Below are 16,199 nucleotides of genomic sequence, written 5' to 3'. Positions count from 1 at the left end.
ACAAATGTCAGGTTAAAACATCATAACTGCCAGGCACGGTGGCTCACGCCTGTAATCCCAGCACTTTGGGAGTCTGAGGTGGGCGGATCACCTGAGGTCAGGAGTTCGAGACCAGCCTCAACATGGAGAAACCCTGTCTCTACTAAAAATACAAAAAATTACCCGGGTGTGGTGGTGCATGCCTGTAATCCCAGCTACTCGGGAGGCTGAGGCAAGAGAATTGCTTGAACCTGGGAGCCTGAGGTTGCGGTGAGCCGAGATCGTGCCATTGCACTCCAGCCTGGGCGACAAGAGCGAAACTCCATTTCAAAAAAAAAAAAAAAAAAAACATCATAACTACTTTTGTCTCCTAGAACCATGGGTTGATTCTTAGCCACTCAAACAAATAAACTTTCCTATATTGAGTGATTCATGTGCTAAAAAACATAACGTTCATGTCATTTGTCTTAGTTTGGACTCCTCAAGACAGTGATTTGGGTTCAAATGATTTATTTGGGAGATGGTGCCAGGAAGCATGGTGAGAAAGAGAAGTGAGACTGGGAAAGGAACAAAGTTGACAAAGGATATGGTGATTCAGGGTGACCACTGTGGATAACTGGGGCTTAAGACCACTGAGGATCTGCAAGAGACTGCATAGAACATGCCTCGAAAGTGTCCAGCTAATGAGCAAGGCAGCTGGGGTATTTATTCACCAGTTCCTGTTCTTTTTGAGACAGGGTCTCACTTTGTTGCCCAGCAAGTGCAGCGGCACGATCACTGCTCACTGCAGCCTCAACCTCCCGGGCTCAAGCAATCCTCCCACCTCAGCCTCCCAAGTAGCTGGGACTACAGGCACAGGTCACCATGCCCAGAATATTTATTTATTTACTTACTTATTTATTGTAGAGATGAGGGTCTCTCTATGTTGCCCAGGCTGGTCTCGAACTTCTGGCCTCAAGTGATCCTCCTGCCTTGGCCTCCCAAAGTGCTGGAATTACAAGCATGAGCCACTGCCTCTGACCTCATCCTTCATTTTTGAGGACTGTTCTGGGGAAATAACCCTCCAGCACTCCCAACTCCTCAAAGGTGGGCCGAGCATCCCCAGAGATCTCCCACAGGTGGGGAGATACAGGAAGCGCTGCTTGCAGGGAAAGGTCTACAGGTGATCTCGGGGTTAGCCTAAAGAGAGAAGCAGGGTGCCCACCGCATGTGCTGAAGCCCCATGGCCACACCTTTCACATTCAACAAATCCTTGTAGGAGTCCCTCTGTGCCAGGCCCTGTCTTGGGCACTGAAGCTGCAGAGACAAGCGACCAACGCAAGCCTTGCCCTCGTGACATTACACTTGGGCTGACCCCTCTTTCTGCACCCCATTGAGAAAGAAGAATGGATCATGATGTTCTCACAATGGCAACCCATGTTGGTTGAGTGAAGTGACATGAAGCATTTGGAAGCTGAAAGACTCATTTTTTTTTAGATGAGACTAACATGGACCTATGCCTGGCATTTTATTTAACAGATATGTGTATAAGGTTAAAGGTTCAATTAAAAAAAAAAAAAGATGAAGAAGAGAAGAGGGGCTCCCGGAAAAGGGCAGAAGGAACACAGTAGACGCATAGGAGGCATGCATCATGGTAGGAACTGCAGCTTTTTTTTTTCTTTGCAGACATTGCAGATTTTGCAAATTGTAAGGAAAGCTGATGGTGACAACGGTGTTGATAAAAGCAATAGCTACCAGGCGCTTTGAACACATGATGTCATTTGATTCACATGACAACCCTGATGGTTGGGAACTGTTAACTCCATTTTACAGACAGGGAAACTGGGACTCAGAGAGGTGCAGTGACTTGATCAAAGACATGGCTGGCTTAAAGTTCAAGTCTTTCTAAATCCGAAGTCTTGAATCTTTTCACCAAGTCAAATAGCGAAGGAGAAGAGTGAAAAAAGGAAGAGGAGATGGCTGGGAGCAGGAGACAGAGGAAGATGAAGGGAATGAGAGGAGTAAGGGCAGAAAGGGAGAAGCTGTAGGGAGGGAGCCACCTATTACCTAACGAGTGTCTTCACCCCATCTAGGAAAAAGCACCCCTCTGGACCCTGGAAGCCCCTAAGCTCGGCCACAGTTGAATCGTGGGTGTAAAGGAAAGGACACTCCTCCCTGGTGATGGCTGAAGCTCTTAGCAGGGTGAGCAGCTTGGCAAGACGAGCGACAGCTGGCTTTCAGGTGTTCTTTCCCTCCTCACTTGGCAACATTGAGAAGGGACGTGAATCAGAAAAGAAAAAAAAAGCACGGTTTGAAGGTTCAACAGGAAGCAGGAGAGTTCCTCATAGGGTCTGTTTTTGGAGCTCCCACAAGCAGAATCATGAAGTCTCTCAGTGTCTGGAAGTGACAGGAGAGCATTTTTGGCCCAAGAATTTGGCAGAGAGGAACCAGACAGCCTCTTACCATTCACACTTCTATGTTCCATCCTTCTTATTCATCTACCCTTCCATCCACCCACTCATTCATGCTTCCCTCTCCTACCACCCATCCAGGCATGTATCCAGTCCATTCATTTATTCAATTACTCAAAATAGTCTTGGAACCCAGTCTGTGCAAGACACTGTTGGATTCTGGAGACCCAGAGGTGACTCAGTTAAGATCCCTGTCCTCTAAGAGCTGACATTCTGGTGGGGGAGAGAGACATAGTCAAGAATGACTCCAAGAGAAAATGCAAATCACGAGGACCTTCAAAGAGATGCAAACCATAGACAGTAGAAGCAAAGGAGAGGAGTAAGGAGGAGGAGAAAGAAGAGGAGGAGGAGAAAGGGAGGAAGAAAAAGAACAAGGAGAAGGGAGGAAGAAGGAGAAGGAGAGGGAGGAAAGGGAGGAAGAGGAGGAAGAGGGGAGGAAGAAGGAGAAAGAGAGGAAGAAGGAGAATGATCACACATATATATCACACTCTTAGAGGAATCATATGAGGGCAGGAAGATATGGGAGAACTATATGAAGGAGGTAACGTCTGGACTGGGCTTTGAAGAATGAGTAGGATTTATTAGGGAAATGCAAATCAAAACCACAGTGGGGCCTGGGTGTGGTGGCTTATGCTTGTAATCCCAACACTTTGGGAGGCCAAGGTGGGCGGATCACTTGAGGTCAGGAGTTCAAGACCAGCCTGTTAAACATAGTGAAACCCCGTCTCTACTAAAAATACAAAAATTAGCCGGGCATGGTGGTAGGCATCTGTAATCCCTGCTACTCAGGAGGCTGAGACAGGAGAATCACTTGAACCCAGGAGGCAGAGGTTGCAGTGAACCGAGGCTGCACCATCGCACTCCAGCCTGGGTGACAAGAGTGAAACTCTGTCAAAACAAAACAAAATAAAACAAAAACCCACAACGACCCACTAGGATGGCTCACACCCATTAGAATGGCTACTATCAAAAAAAAAAAACTCAAAATGAAACAAAACAGAAAATAACAAGTGTTGGCAAGGATGTGGCACACTGGTGCACTATTGGTGGGAATGTGAAATGGTGTAGCCATCATGGAAAAGAGTACAGCAGTTCCTCAGAAAACTAATAATAGAATATCATAGGATCCAGCAACTCCACTTCTTGCTATGTACCCAAAAGAATTGAAAGCAGGGTCTCAAAAAGATATCTGTATACTCATGTTCACAGCAGTATTATTCACAAAACGAAAATATGAAAACAACCCAAGCATCCATCAACAGTTGAATGGCTAAACAAAATGTAGCATATACATACAATGGTATATTCTTCAGCCTTAAAAATGAAGGGAGCCGGGCACGGTGCTTCATGCCTGTAGTCCTAGCACTTTGGGAGGCCAAAGTGGTTGGATTGTTTAAGCCCAGGAGTTTGAGACCAGCCTGGCCAACATGGTGAAACCCTTTCTCTAGGAATAATGCAAAAACTAGCCAGGCATGAAGGTGCACACCTGTAGTCCCAGCTACTTGGGAGGCTGAGGTGGGAGGATCACTGGAGCCTAGGAGATCAAGGCTGCAGTGAGCTGTGATCACACCACTGCACTCCAGCTTCGGTGAGACTGAGACCTTGTCTCAAAAAATAACAATAAAAATAAAAATGAAGGAACCCCTGACCCATGCTACAACATGGGTGAACTTGGAGGATATTCTGCTATGGGAAAGAGCCAGTCGCAAAAAAACAAATACAGTACGATCCTACTTACATGAGGCTCCTAGAGTACTCAAATTTATAGGGACAGAAAGTAAAACGGCAGCTGCCAGGGACTAGGGGAGAGGAGAATGGGGAATTGTTTAGTGTTGACAGAGGGATCACTTTTGCAAAATGAAAACAGGTTCAGTTTTGCAAGACATAGGTTGCACCACAATGTGAACGTACTTAACGCTACTGAACTATACACTTAAAAAATGGTTAAGATGGTAAATTTTATGTTATGTATATTTTACCAAAATAAAAAAAAGAATGGGCAGGATTTAGACATATGGAGATGAGGAAGAAGTAAATTCCTGGCAGAGAGAACGTGTTGAGAAAGTCATGGAGGTGAGCAAGATAAAACCAAGAGGCGGGGAGACAAAGGCTCCATTTGCCTGTGCATAGAAAAGAAGAAAGAGGCTTGGATAAGACACAGCTTCCTTAACGACCTGGGTGAGCGACAGAAAGAGAACTTAGATGGAATTGAGGAGAATGCATGTATAGGATGGATGACTTAATGAAGAAGACATAGCATCCACCACTTCTCAGAGACCCTGCAAGGCACCACCTGGAGCCCTGATGAAGTCATCTCAATTTTCTAATCTGCAAGATGGAGATGATAAGACCTGCCTCGTGAGGCTATTTGTGAACATCAATAGTGATTATGGCTGGGAAAGGGCTTTTTTTTTTTTTTCAGATGGAGTCTTGCTCTGATGCCCAGGCTGGAGTGCAGTGGCACGATCTCGGCTCACTGCAAGCTCCGCCTCCTGGGTTCACACCATTCTCCTGCCTCAGCCTCCTGAGTAGCTGGGACTACAGGCGTCCGCCACCACGCCCGGCTAATTTTTAGTATTTTTAGTAGAGACAGGGTTTCACCGTGTTAGCCAGGATGGTCTCGATCTCGTGACCTCGTGATCCACCCACCTCGGCCTCCCAAAGTGCTGGGATTACAGACATGAGCCACCGCGCCTGGCCAGGAAAGGGCTTTTTATGCCAGAAAGTCCTCAAGAAGAATAGCCATTGCTATTACTGTGTAGAACAGCTGAGCCCAAAGCAGAAATTAGAGTCTGGTTGGTTGTGGAACTGCTAAGCTGGTCATCTTTAGCATGAGTTAGAAATTGTGGAAGTTTTAGTATTGGGTTCATGATTGTCGAAAAGAAGTTATTTTGTTTGTTTTTGGTTTTGGTTTTGTTTTTTGAGACAGTCTTGCTCTGTCACCCAGGCTGGAGAGCAGTGGCGCGATCTTGGCTCACTGGAACCTTCACCTCCCAGGTTCAAGCAATTCTGCCTCAACCTCCCAGGTAGCTGTGATTACAGGCACCCACCACCATGCCCGGTTAATTTTTTATATTTTTAGTAGAGACGGGGTTTCGCCATATTGACCAGGCTGGTCGCAAACTCCTGACTTCAGGTGATCCACCCACCTCAGTCTCCCAAAGTGCTGGCATTACAGGTGTGAGCCACCACGCCTGGCCAGATGAAGTTATTTTGGATGTAGAAGAGCCTAGAGAAGGGAGTGTGGTGGTACAAAGACCTCATGGTGAAAGCGATGGTTTTGAGTCATGCATTAGTCAGCTATTGACTGCATAACAAACAGTTCCCAAACGCAATGGCAAATAAGAAGTACTTGCTTTTTACTCATGAGCCTGTGGCTGTGCTATGGGATTTTCTGGGGTTGGCTGGGTTTGGCTCCAGGCTTCAGGTCAGGTTCAAGTCAGCTCCACATGACTCTCATTTTGGGGGCAGCAGCTACCCTGAGCATGCTCTTTTTGTGACCACTGTAAGATGCCCAAGAGGCCAAGCAAACGACACAAGTACTTTTAAAGCTCTGGGTGCATCATGACTGCTAACCTTTCCTTGGCTGAAGCAGGTCACAGGGCCAAATCTCAAATCAGGTGGCGATGGACACTGCCTGCTCTACTGGGAGGCACTGCAAAGTCATGTGGCAAAGGGTGTGATTGTGTAATCCGATTACACACAGAGTGAGTGAAGAGTTAGGAGCAACCATCCTGTTTTCTACAGATGTCTATGGGAGAGAGATAGGCCCAGAGGCTGAAGGAACTGGAATTGGATAGATCCAGGCCCAAGAGGCTGAAGGAACTGGGATTCAGATAGATCCAACGAGGCCCTAGGCCCAGGTAGTGCTGCTTCTGGGCCCATCAGACAAAGAGTAACCCAGGCCCGGGAGTGGTGGCTCACGCCTGTAATCCCAGCACTTTGGGAGGCCAAGGCAGGAGGATCACAAGGTCAGGAGTTCAAGACCAGCCTGACCAACATAGTGAAACCCCGTCTCTACTAAAAATACAAAAGATTAGCCGGGCATGGTGATGGGTACCTGTAATCTCAGCTACTCAGGAGGCTGAGGAAGGAGAATCACTTCAATGTGTGAGGCAGAGGTTGCAGTGAACCGAGACCGCACCACTGCACTCCAGCCTGGGCGACAGTGTGAGACTGTCTCAAAAAAAAAAAAAGAGATGGGGAAAGGGGAATCTTACCCCCCTACCTCTGGCTCCCATTTCTCCCCTACAGATTAGAGGGCATTTTGGACATCTTCAGGGGACAGCCAAGGACAATCTTGCTGTGCCTGGCAGCTGAGTGGGCATGACGAGGACCTCTATATTCTGTAACCTCTTGTTTCACCGTCTCGTTTAACTGTCATTATTCCGTGAGATAAATATCATTACTTCCACTTTGCAGAAGAGGAAATGGAGACAGGCAATTATCAAATGGCTTGCCAAAGTCACTGTGCTAGTTAGTGGCACTACAAGGGTACCAGGCAAACTCAATTAGTTGAATCAATCCCCTGTTTCGACCCTCAGCAGGGTTAGGCAAGTCTCTTAAGCTCTCTGTATCTCAGATTCACCGTCCATAAAATAAGGATTAATTTAACTCCCTTACTATAAGTACTTATTAATACAACTACCTTCTAAGCTGTAGCACCTGACATAGGGTAAGTACCCAACATATATTGACTAGTATATGGTCCATGTCGTGTCAGCATTTTTATTATAAATATGCACTTTATCTTTCGAAATGACTTTTTGGAGATATATTTTACATATCATAAAATTCGCACACTTCTAATATGCAATCCAATGGCTTTAGTAACTTTACCTAGAAGTATAACCATCATCATAAATCAGTTTTAGAACATTTTTATCCCTCCTTAATTTCCCTCTGGCCTGTTGGCTGTTAATCTCCATTCCCACCACCTCCAGCTATGCATGACCACTAATCTGCGTCCGGTCTCTGTGGATTTGCCAATTCCGGACATTTCCTAGAAATGGAATCACACAATATGTGGCCTCTTGTATCTGGCATCTTTCTAAAGGCTTGTCTCTGCCATAGCATGAGTCAGTGGTTTGTTCCCGTTAATTGCTGAGTAATATTCCACTGTGCGGATATACCAAGTTTTGTCTATCCCCATTCACCAGTTGATGGGCGATTTAGATTGTTTCTAGTTTGGGGCTATTATGAGCAATGCTGCTAAGAATGTTCATGTGTTAGTCTTTTTGTGAACATGTCTTCACTCCTCTTGGGTAGAAGCCGCGCCTCAGAGAGGACTTGGTGGGTTGTGTGGTAGTTTTATGTTTTTTGAGAAACTGCCAACTTGCTTTCCAAAGTGGCTGCTTCAGTTTATACATTCCCCCGAGTAATGTACAAGGGTTCCTGCCTCTCCACATCCTCCCTAATATTGTGGGTCTTATTTGTTTTTGTTTTTGTGTTTTTTGAGATGGAGTTTCAATCTTGTCGCCCAGACTGGAGTGCAATGGCACGATCTCAGCTCACTGCAAGCTCTGCCTCCCAGGTTCAAGCGATTCTACTGCCTCAGCCTCCCAAGTAGCTGGGATTACAGGCGCTCGCCACCAGACCTGCCTAAATTTTGTATTTTTAGTAGAGACAAGGTTTCACCATGTTGGCAAGGCTGGTCTCAAACTCCTGACCTCAAGTGATCCGCCTGCCTCGACCTCCCAAAGTGCTGGGATTACAGGCTTGAGCTACCGTGCCTGTTTTATTTATTTTACCATTCTAGTGGGTGTGCAATATCTCACGGTGGTTTTTTTGTTGCCATTGTTTTGTTTTTTGAGAAAGTCTCCCTCTATTGCCCAGGCCGGAGTGCAGTGGCATGATCTCGGCTCACTGTAGCCTCCACCCTCCGGGTTCAAGCAATTCTCCTGCCTCAACCTACTGAGTAGCTGGGATTACAGGTGCTCGGCACCATGCCCAGCTAATTTTTGTATTTTTAATAGAGAGGGGGTTTCACCGTGTTGGCTAGGCTGGTCTCGAATTCCTGGCCTCAAGTGATCTGCCCACCTCAATATCCCAAAGTGTTGGGATTACAGGTGTGAGCCACCACGCCCAGCCTCTCATGGTGGTTTTAATTTGCGTTTCTCTAATGACAAATGATGTTGAGCATCTTCTCATATACTTAGCAACTGCATTTTACTTTTATAATGAGGAAAATATACATACATAAAATAAGAGGTCAAATAAGTGACCATCCCTCTCTGAGTGACAGCTCTCCCTGCCCTTTCCCCGCCTCCTCCTCCCTACCTCACCGCAAATGGGCAAACACCCCCATCCGTCTGGGGCAGGAGGAGGGAACAATACCAGCACCTGTTCCGTAGCAAAGGGACCCTGGAGGCTGGGGCTGCTGAATATAATGGGACCCTCTGCCCTGCCCCAGACCATCTCTTCCTGCTGGGCATCTGCCCAGGGTCACCCAGAGGGGGCCTGGGGCATGTCAACTTGGAAGGTCACAGAAAGGCATGAACCCCAGGGACCACTGTGGGGTGCCAGATGGAGGGTCTGGCCCACCTGCCTCTCTCCCTCCATTCAGGGCTGGCACATGAGGTTGGCTCAGCCCACAGCTGCCTGAGCTCCACCTGGGCTGCAGGCCCCAGCATGCAGGCACTCACAGGAGAACTGAATATGGGATGGTGAAGGCAGGGTCTTTCCCCGGTCTCCAAAAGGGTGCCTGGCATTGGCCAGTGCCTCACCCCTCCCCTACCTGTGGAGGTGTGTGCAGCCCATGGTGTGTGGTGAAGTACCAGACTCCACAGCAGACCCCAGCACTTGACCCTGAGGACACAGAGAGGAAGGACACCCCATCTCTGTCCTCAAGAAGCCCTCGGCCAGGCACGGTGGTTCATGCCTGTAATCCCAGCACTTTTGGAGGCCAAGGTGGGCAGATCACAAGGTCGGGAGATCGAGACCATCATAGCTAACATGGTGAAACCCCATCTCTACTAAAAATACAAAAAATTAGCCAGGCGTGGTGGTGGTCGCCTGTAGTCCCAGCTACTCAGGAGGCTGAGGCAGGAGAATGGCGTGAACCTGGGAGGCAGAGCCTGCAGTGAGCCGAGATCGCGCCACTGCACTCCAGCCTGGGTGACAGAGCGAGAATCTGTCTCAAAAAAGAAAAAAAAAACACACACACACACAAAAAGAAACCCTCACAGGCCGGAGCGACAAGTGCTATGACAAGATGTGCAAGGGGCCTGGGATGCCTGGCAGTAGCCTGAGCGGCAGGTCATTGCAGGCCCTCACATGCTGGGTGAGAGACCTAAATTGTTTCTGATCCTCCCAGTAGCCTTGTGAGGTGGGTCCGGCAGGTGTTATCTTAACCAGCCTGCACTTAACCAACCCGCTGGACAAATGGCTGCCCTGCATCCCCCTGCCAAGGCACACGGATGCTGCCCAGAAATGCTGATGGCTTAAGCTTCTAGAGCATTCTCGACCGTGCCCAAGCTCTCCTCCCACTGACTCAGCTGTCAGCTGCCAGAATCAGGAAAGTGTGTACTCAAAAAGCTTTGGCTAATTTGTGTCTATTGTCGTAATTATAGTTAGCTAAACAAACAAAAAGTAATGAAATTTGACTGCAAAAGAAAGTAATGTTTTCAGAAAAACTAAATCTAATGCTTTGGAAATATGCAATAAAGATGCATTGCTAAAAATAAATCTGTTGCTTTAGTTTTGGGAGAGATTTGGGGTGGGAGGGGGATAATAACAATGTAGAATTCCAGATTCAAACTGCTTTGCCACTGTCCTTGCATTCCACTTACAAATCATTTTAAAAAGGACTGAAAATCGTCAGCAAGGCCAATGGGTGCAGTCAAAACAAACAAGGCAGAACTCCAGCCAGGAGACCTGAACTCAAAGCAGCAGCTTTGGCCTACACAGATTGTTTCATGTTATATCAAACGGTTGAGGTATTTGTGAATCTATTTTTAAGATTCTCTGTTTTTTTTTTTTTTTTTTTTTTTGAGATGGACTCTTGCTCTGTCGCCCAGGCTGGAGTGCAGTGGTGCGATCTCTGCTCACTGCAACCTCCACCTCCTGGGTTCAAGCGATTCTCCCACCTCAGCCTCCCGGGTAGTTAGGATTACAGGCATCTGCCACCAGGCTGGGCTAATTTTTGTATTTTTAGTAGAGATGGGGTTTCACCATGTTGGCCAGGCTGGTCTTGAACTCCTGACCTCAAGTGATCCTCTCACCTCAGCCTCCCAAAGTGATGGGATTACAGGCGTGAGCCATGCACCCTGCTACCTTTTCTGCCAACCTTTTGATTACCTGACCAAGGACTTGGAACCAATCAGCTTCGCTGAGAGGTTTCTAGTGGGTCATTACGCCCTATTTATTTACTTATTTATTTATTCATTTATTTACTTATTTTGATATGGAGTCTCATTCTGTCTCCAAGACTGGAGTGCAGTGTCACAATCTTGGCTCATTGCAACCTCTGGCTTCCAGATTCAAGTGATTCTCCTGCCTCAGCCTCCTGAGTAGCTGGGATTACAGGCATGGGCCACCACACTCAGCTAATTTTTTTTGTAATTTTTAGTAGAGATGGGGTCATTTCAGCCCAGAAATGACCCCACCTCACCTGCCCTCCTGGCCCAGGAGGGCAAGAGGTGGTCACCCCTGCCAGATCCTAAGGAGGGGCCCATGTTGGCCAGGATGGTCTCAAACTCCTGACCTCAGATGACAGCCACCTTGGCCTCCCAAAGTGCTGGGATTACAGGGGTGAGCCACTGTGCCGGGCCTCATTATTCCCATTTTACAGATGAGAATAAGGCTGAGAGAGACCAAGTGTCTTGTCCAAGGTCACATAGCTGAGAAGTCCTGGTGTCGAACCCCGGCCTGGGTGGCTCCTGAGCCAGGGTCTTCCTGCCCCAGTAGTGGCCACTAATAGTGCGTTTATGAGTGTGAGCCCGAGACTGAGTGTGAGGGTGTGCCAGTCATGTGGTGACTGAGAGTGTCTGCAGGTGGCTGCATGAGAGTATGTGTGAGTTTGGGGGTTGGGGGTTGGGAGTTCCGTATAAGGCTTCGAAGCCAGTCCTGGTCCCTCCAGCATGGCCGCCATCCCCATGGCCCTACGGCATCTGCTCTGTGTAGAGACAGGTCTAAATAACCCTGTGGGAGGAGCTGCAGAGATCTGGGGTCCAAGGAGGAGGCTTGTGCATAGACAAGCAGGGGCAGGAAGACCCTGGCTCAGGAGCCACCGAGGCCGGGTTTCAACACCAGGACTTCTCAGCTATGTGATCTTGGACAAGACACTTGGTCTCTCTCAAATGTGCATAGACAAATAGGGCACAGCCCAGAAATGACCCCACGTCACCTGCCCTCCTGGCCCAAGACAGTAAGAGGTGGTCAGCCTGCCTAAGAGGGGCCCAGCCACATTGGCAATCTCAGACCCTGTTCCCTCCTCAGCCCCCAAAAGGCTGTCCACGTGGGCCCCCCAGACACTTCCATCCTTCCAGGTGGCAGACTCACCCTTTCCCAGAGGGCAGTGGGTCTGCATTGTGTCTAAGATTCCTGCAATTTGGGGCCCCTGAGTCCTGCAATTCTTCCCTAGAACATGAAGGACCCAGGGCAAATTGGGATGGTGCTTGGGGAAAGGCAGGCAGGCTTGAACTCACCACCGCCCACTTGTGGCCTGGGAGACATGGGCGCTTGTCCTCTCCAAGGCTCAGCCTCCCCATCTGTGAAATGGGAGTGGCAACACTGGCCTTATGAAAGGCAGGAAAGGCTCACACTCAGGGCTACCTGGGTTCAAACCTTCATTCTGACATTTGCTAGCTGTGTGAACTTGTGCAAGTGGCTCACCCTCTCTGTGCTTTAGTTTTTCTCATCCACAAAATGGGGAACTAATAGTATCTACTTCTTAAGGTGCCTATGAGGGTTAAATGAGTTCATATACGTGAAATCCTTAGGAGATGCATGCCCACAGGAGGTGGAAGCGCTCTGTGTGTTTATTACTCTTTCCTTATTATTATTATTTTTTACCTTGCAGGGTTCGAGTGAGCATGACACGGAATGGAATCAGCAGTGTCTGATGGAGCCCAGGACATCTTGGCTGCCCCTTCCAGCCTAGGGGGGAAGGGAGGGAAGACACAATAAGGACAGACCCAGGAACCTCCCAGTCACTGTGCCAGCCTCTACACATGCGTCCCTCCCGCAGGCTTGGTGTGATCGGCTGAGTGTGTGTTTTGCATCTCGTGTCTCCTTTAGTCTAACAGCAGCATGGGAAGGCAAAGAGGAGCCTCATCCCCATCTTCCAGATGAGGTAACTGAGGGCTTCCAGGGTCTTTCTGCCCCCAGGAGGTTGAAGTGAAAAAGCATTCAAGTCAGAAAGACCCTGAGCGCTCCTCGCTCTGCAGCCCGGGAAGGTTTCCCTCTTCCCTGAGGCCGTGGGGTGGGTCTCTGAGACCTGCTGGAGAAGGGCTTGGAGACTGCATGGAACCTCAGACAGAAAACGTGCTGTGATTGCTGAGCGATGCCTTCCACGGATGCAGGAGTGTGACGTGGCGACGTGTGACTTTGGTCAACCTGTTTCCAGTCATCTGCCTGACCAAGTGCGTGGCTTAGAGACGGGAGCCACTTGCTTATGGTCCCAAAGGAGACAGTGTTCGGCAAGGGAAGACCCTGCCTGGCCCAGCTCTCTCCACGCCTGACCCTGGATCGTTTCTGCTTTCTTAACTCGGTGCCTCTGCCATCGATGGTCCTGGCTGCTAGGAAGCCAGTCATTCAGAGGGGACTGAGGAGTTGGTCAAGAGGCAGCCCCTGGCCTTGCCTCTGCCCCCATGGCCTCTCACTGTAGTATTTGTGTTATCCAGGAAACTCAAGAGCTGCACCAGGGAGAGGTAGGAAGAAAGCAGGCCTTTGGTACACCATCTAGCTGTGCTCCTCACCCACGGTCTCCGGATGCAGACCCAACAAGGCTGCTCCCACCTTGCCCGGGGCAGCACGTGAGTCTATACAGCAGACACCAGCAAGACCGCCAGAGCCAGCAGGAACACGGGAAACACACACAGATGCACACACCCATTGAGCAAATATTGGAAATTCACTTTTGTACACAGATACCTATATGGTCACAGATACATATAGTAACAGAGAATCCAGAGAATAGAGTGTAACAAATGTCCATGCATCCACCACTCGAGTCAATACATGTTAACAATTTGTTAGTTTTGTTTTAGACATTTTTAAATAAAAGAAACAGATGTTGAAGATTTTTTTTTCTTTGAGACAGAACCTCCCGCTGCTGCCCAGGCTGGAGGCTGGAGTGCCATGGTGCAGTCTCAGCTCACTGTAACCTCTGCCTCCCAGGTTCAAGTGATTCTCCTGCCTCAGCCTCCTGAATAGCTGGGACTACAGGCGCACGCCACCACACCTGGCTAATTTTTGTATTTTTAGTAGAGATGGGGTTTCACCATGTTGGCAAGGCTGGTCTCGAACTCCTGACCTCAGGTGATCCACCCTCCTCAGCCTCGCAAAGTGCTGGAATTACAGACGTGAGCCACCTTGCCCGGCTGAAGATATTTTAATTGAAATCCTTTTCATCCCCCTCCGTTTCATTTCCCTTCTCTACACAGAGGCAGAGCTAGAGGCTGGAGTGCCATAATGCGATCATGGCTCACTGCAGCCTCAATCTCCTGGGCTCAAGAGATCCTCCTGCCTCAGCTTCCCAAATGCTGGGACCACAGGCACATACCACAATGCCTGCTAATTTTTTAATTTTTTGTAGAGACAGGAGTCTCACTATGTTGCCCAGGCTAAACTTGAACTCCTGGGCTCAAGCAATCCTCCCACCTTCGCCATCCAAAGTACTGGGATTACAGGCGTGAGCCACTGCACCCAGCCTCTAAGTTCATTAAAACCATAAACAATATATAGTACTGCTATTTGTATGCTTTAAAATTTTAAATAAATAGTGTCTGATATGGTTAGGTTTTGTGTCCTCACCCAAATCTCGGTTTGAATTGTATTCCCATAATCCCCACATGTCCAGGGAAAGACCAGGTGGAGATAATTGAATCATGGGAGTGGTTCCCCCATGTTGTTCTCATGATAGTGAATGAGTTATCATGAGATCCAATGGCTTTATAAGGGGCTCTTCCTGCATCACTCGACACTTCTCCTTCCTGCTGCCTTGTGAAGAAGGTGCCTTGCTTCTCCTGTGCCTTCCGCCATGACTGTAAGTTCCCTGAGGCCTCCCCAGACATGTGGAACTGTGAGTCAATTAAACCTCTTTCCTTTATAAGTTGCCCAGTCTTGAGTATTTCCTTACAGCAATATGAGAACAGTTGAATACAGTGTCATATTATAATCTTTCAACTTACTTTTGTATTCATTTCTTAGGGATGCTGTAACAGGTATCACAAACCATGTGGCTTCAAATAACAGAAATTTATCCTGTCCCAGTTCTAGGAGCTAGAAGTCTGAAGGCAAGGTGTCACCAGGGCCACGTGCTCTCTGAGACTCTGGGTAAAATCCTTCCTTGCCTCTTCTGACTTCTGTTGATGGCCGACAATCCTCGTCGTCCCTCGGCTTGGAGTTGTATCACTCCAATTCTTGCCTTTGCCATCACATAGCATTCTCCTCTCTGTGTGTGTCCTTGTCTAAACATCTCTCTTCTTATGAGGATATCAGTCATATTGGATTAGGGTCTAATCCAGTGACCTCCTCTTCACTTGAATACATCTGACAAGACCCTCTTTCCACATAAGGCCACATTCCTAGGTGCCTGGAATTAGGACTTTAACATGCCTTTATAGAGGACACAATTCAACCCATAACACTTTTAAAAATCAAAATTATACTTTTAAATAATTAACCAGATTTCAAATAGGTAACTCAATTACAAAACTCAATATGTAGCTCAATTTAGTTTACTGTATGGTGTTCTACTTTATAAATAGATAACACAAGCAAGGTGCGGTGGCCTACGCCTATAATCCCAGCACTTTGGGAGGCCGAGGCAAGTGGTTCACCTGAGGTCAGCCTGGCCAACATGGTGAAACCCCCTGTCTACTAAAAATATACAAAAATTAGTTGGGTGTGGTGGTGCATGCCTATAATCCCAGCTACTTGCGATGCTGAGGCAGGAGAATCACTAGAACCTGGGAGGCAGAGGTTGCTGTGAGCTGAGATGACGCCACTGCACCCTAGCCTGGGCTACAGAGTAAAACTCCATCCCCCAAAAAAAGTAAAAATAAAAATAAATAAATAAATAGGTAACAGATTTATTTAATTCCTCTGCTGATAGACATGTGAGTTATTCCAAGTTTAACGTCCACAATGCTTCCTTGACCAATGTGCTAGGGTTTTAGAGTTCATTCTTAACAGCAGACCTACTAGTCACATGGTGTGCGTATTTCTGACTTTTATAGGTATCGTCAAATTGTAGTAACTTCGAATGTAGTAGTTCAGCTTTCCCAGCATCTTCACCAACTTAATAGTGTCAAACCTTCCAACTTGTGTGAATCTGAGGGGTATAAAATGGAATCTCTTTGTCGTTTTGTGGGGGTTTTTTGTTTGTTTTTTCGAGACAGGGTGTCACTCTATCATCCGGGCTAGAGTGCAGTGGCACGGTCTCGGCTCAGTACAGCCTAAACCTCCTGGGCTCAAGTGATCCTCCCACCTCAGACTCCCAAGCAGCTGAAACTACAGGCATCCACCACCATGTCTGGTTAAAATTTAAAAAAATTTTTAAATTTTTTTGGAGACAGGGTCTCACTATGTTGCCCAGGCTGGTCT

Source organism: Gorilla gorilla, chromosome 13 (assembly GCF_029281585.2).
Source record: "Gorilla gorilla gorilla isolate KB3781 chromosome 13, NHGRI_mGorGor1-v2.1_pri, whole genome shotgun sequence".
Lineage (NCBI taxonomy): Eukaryota > Metazoa > Chordata > Mammalia > Primates > Hominidae > Gorilla > Gorilla gorilla.
Note: the sequence above shows the minus strand (reverse complement) of the source record.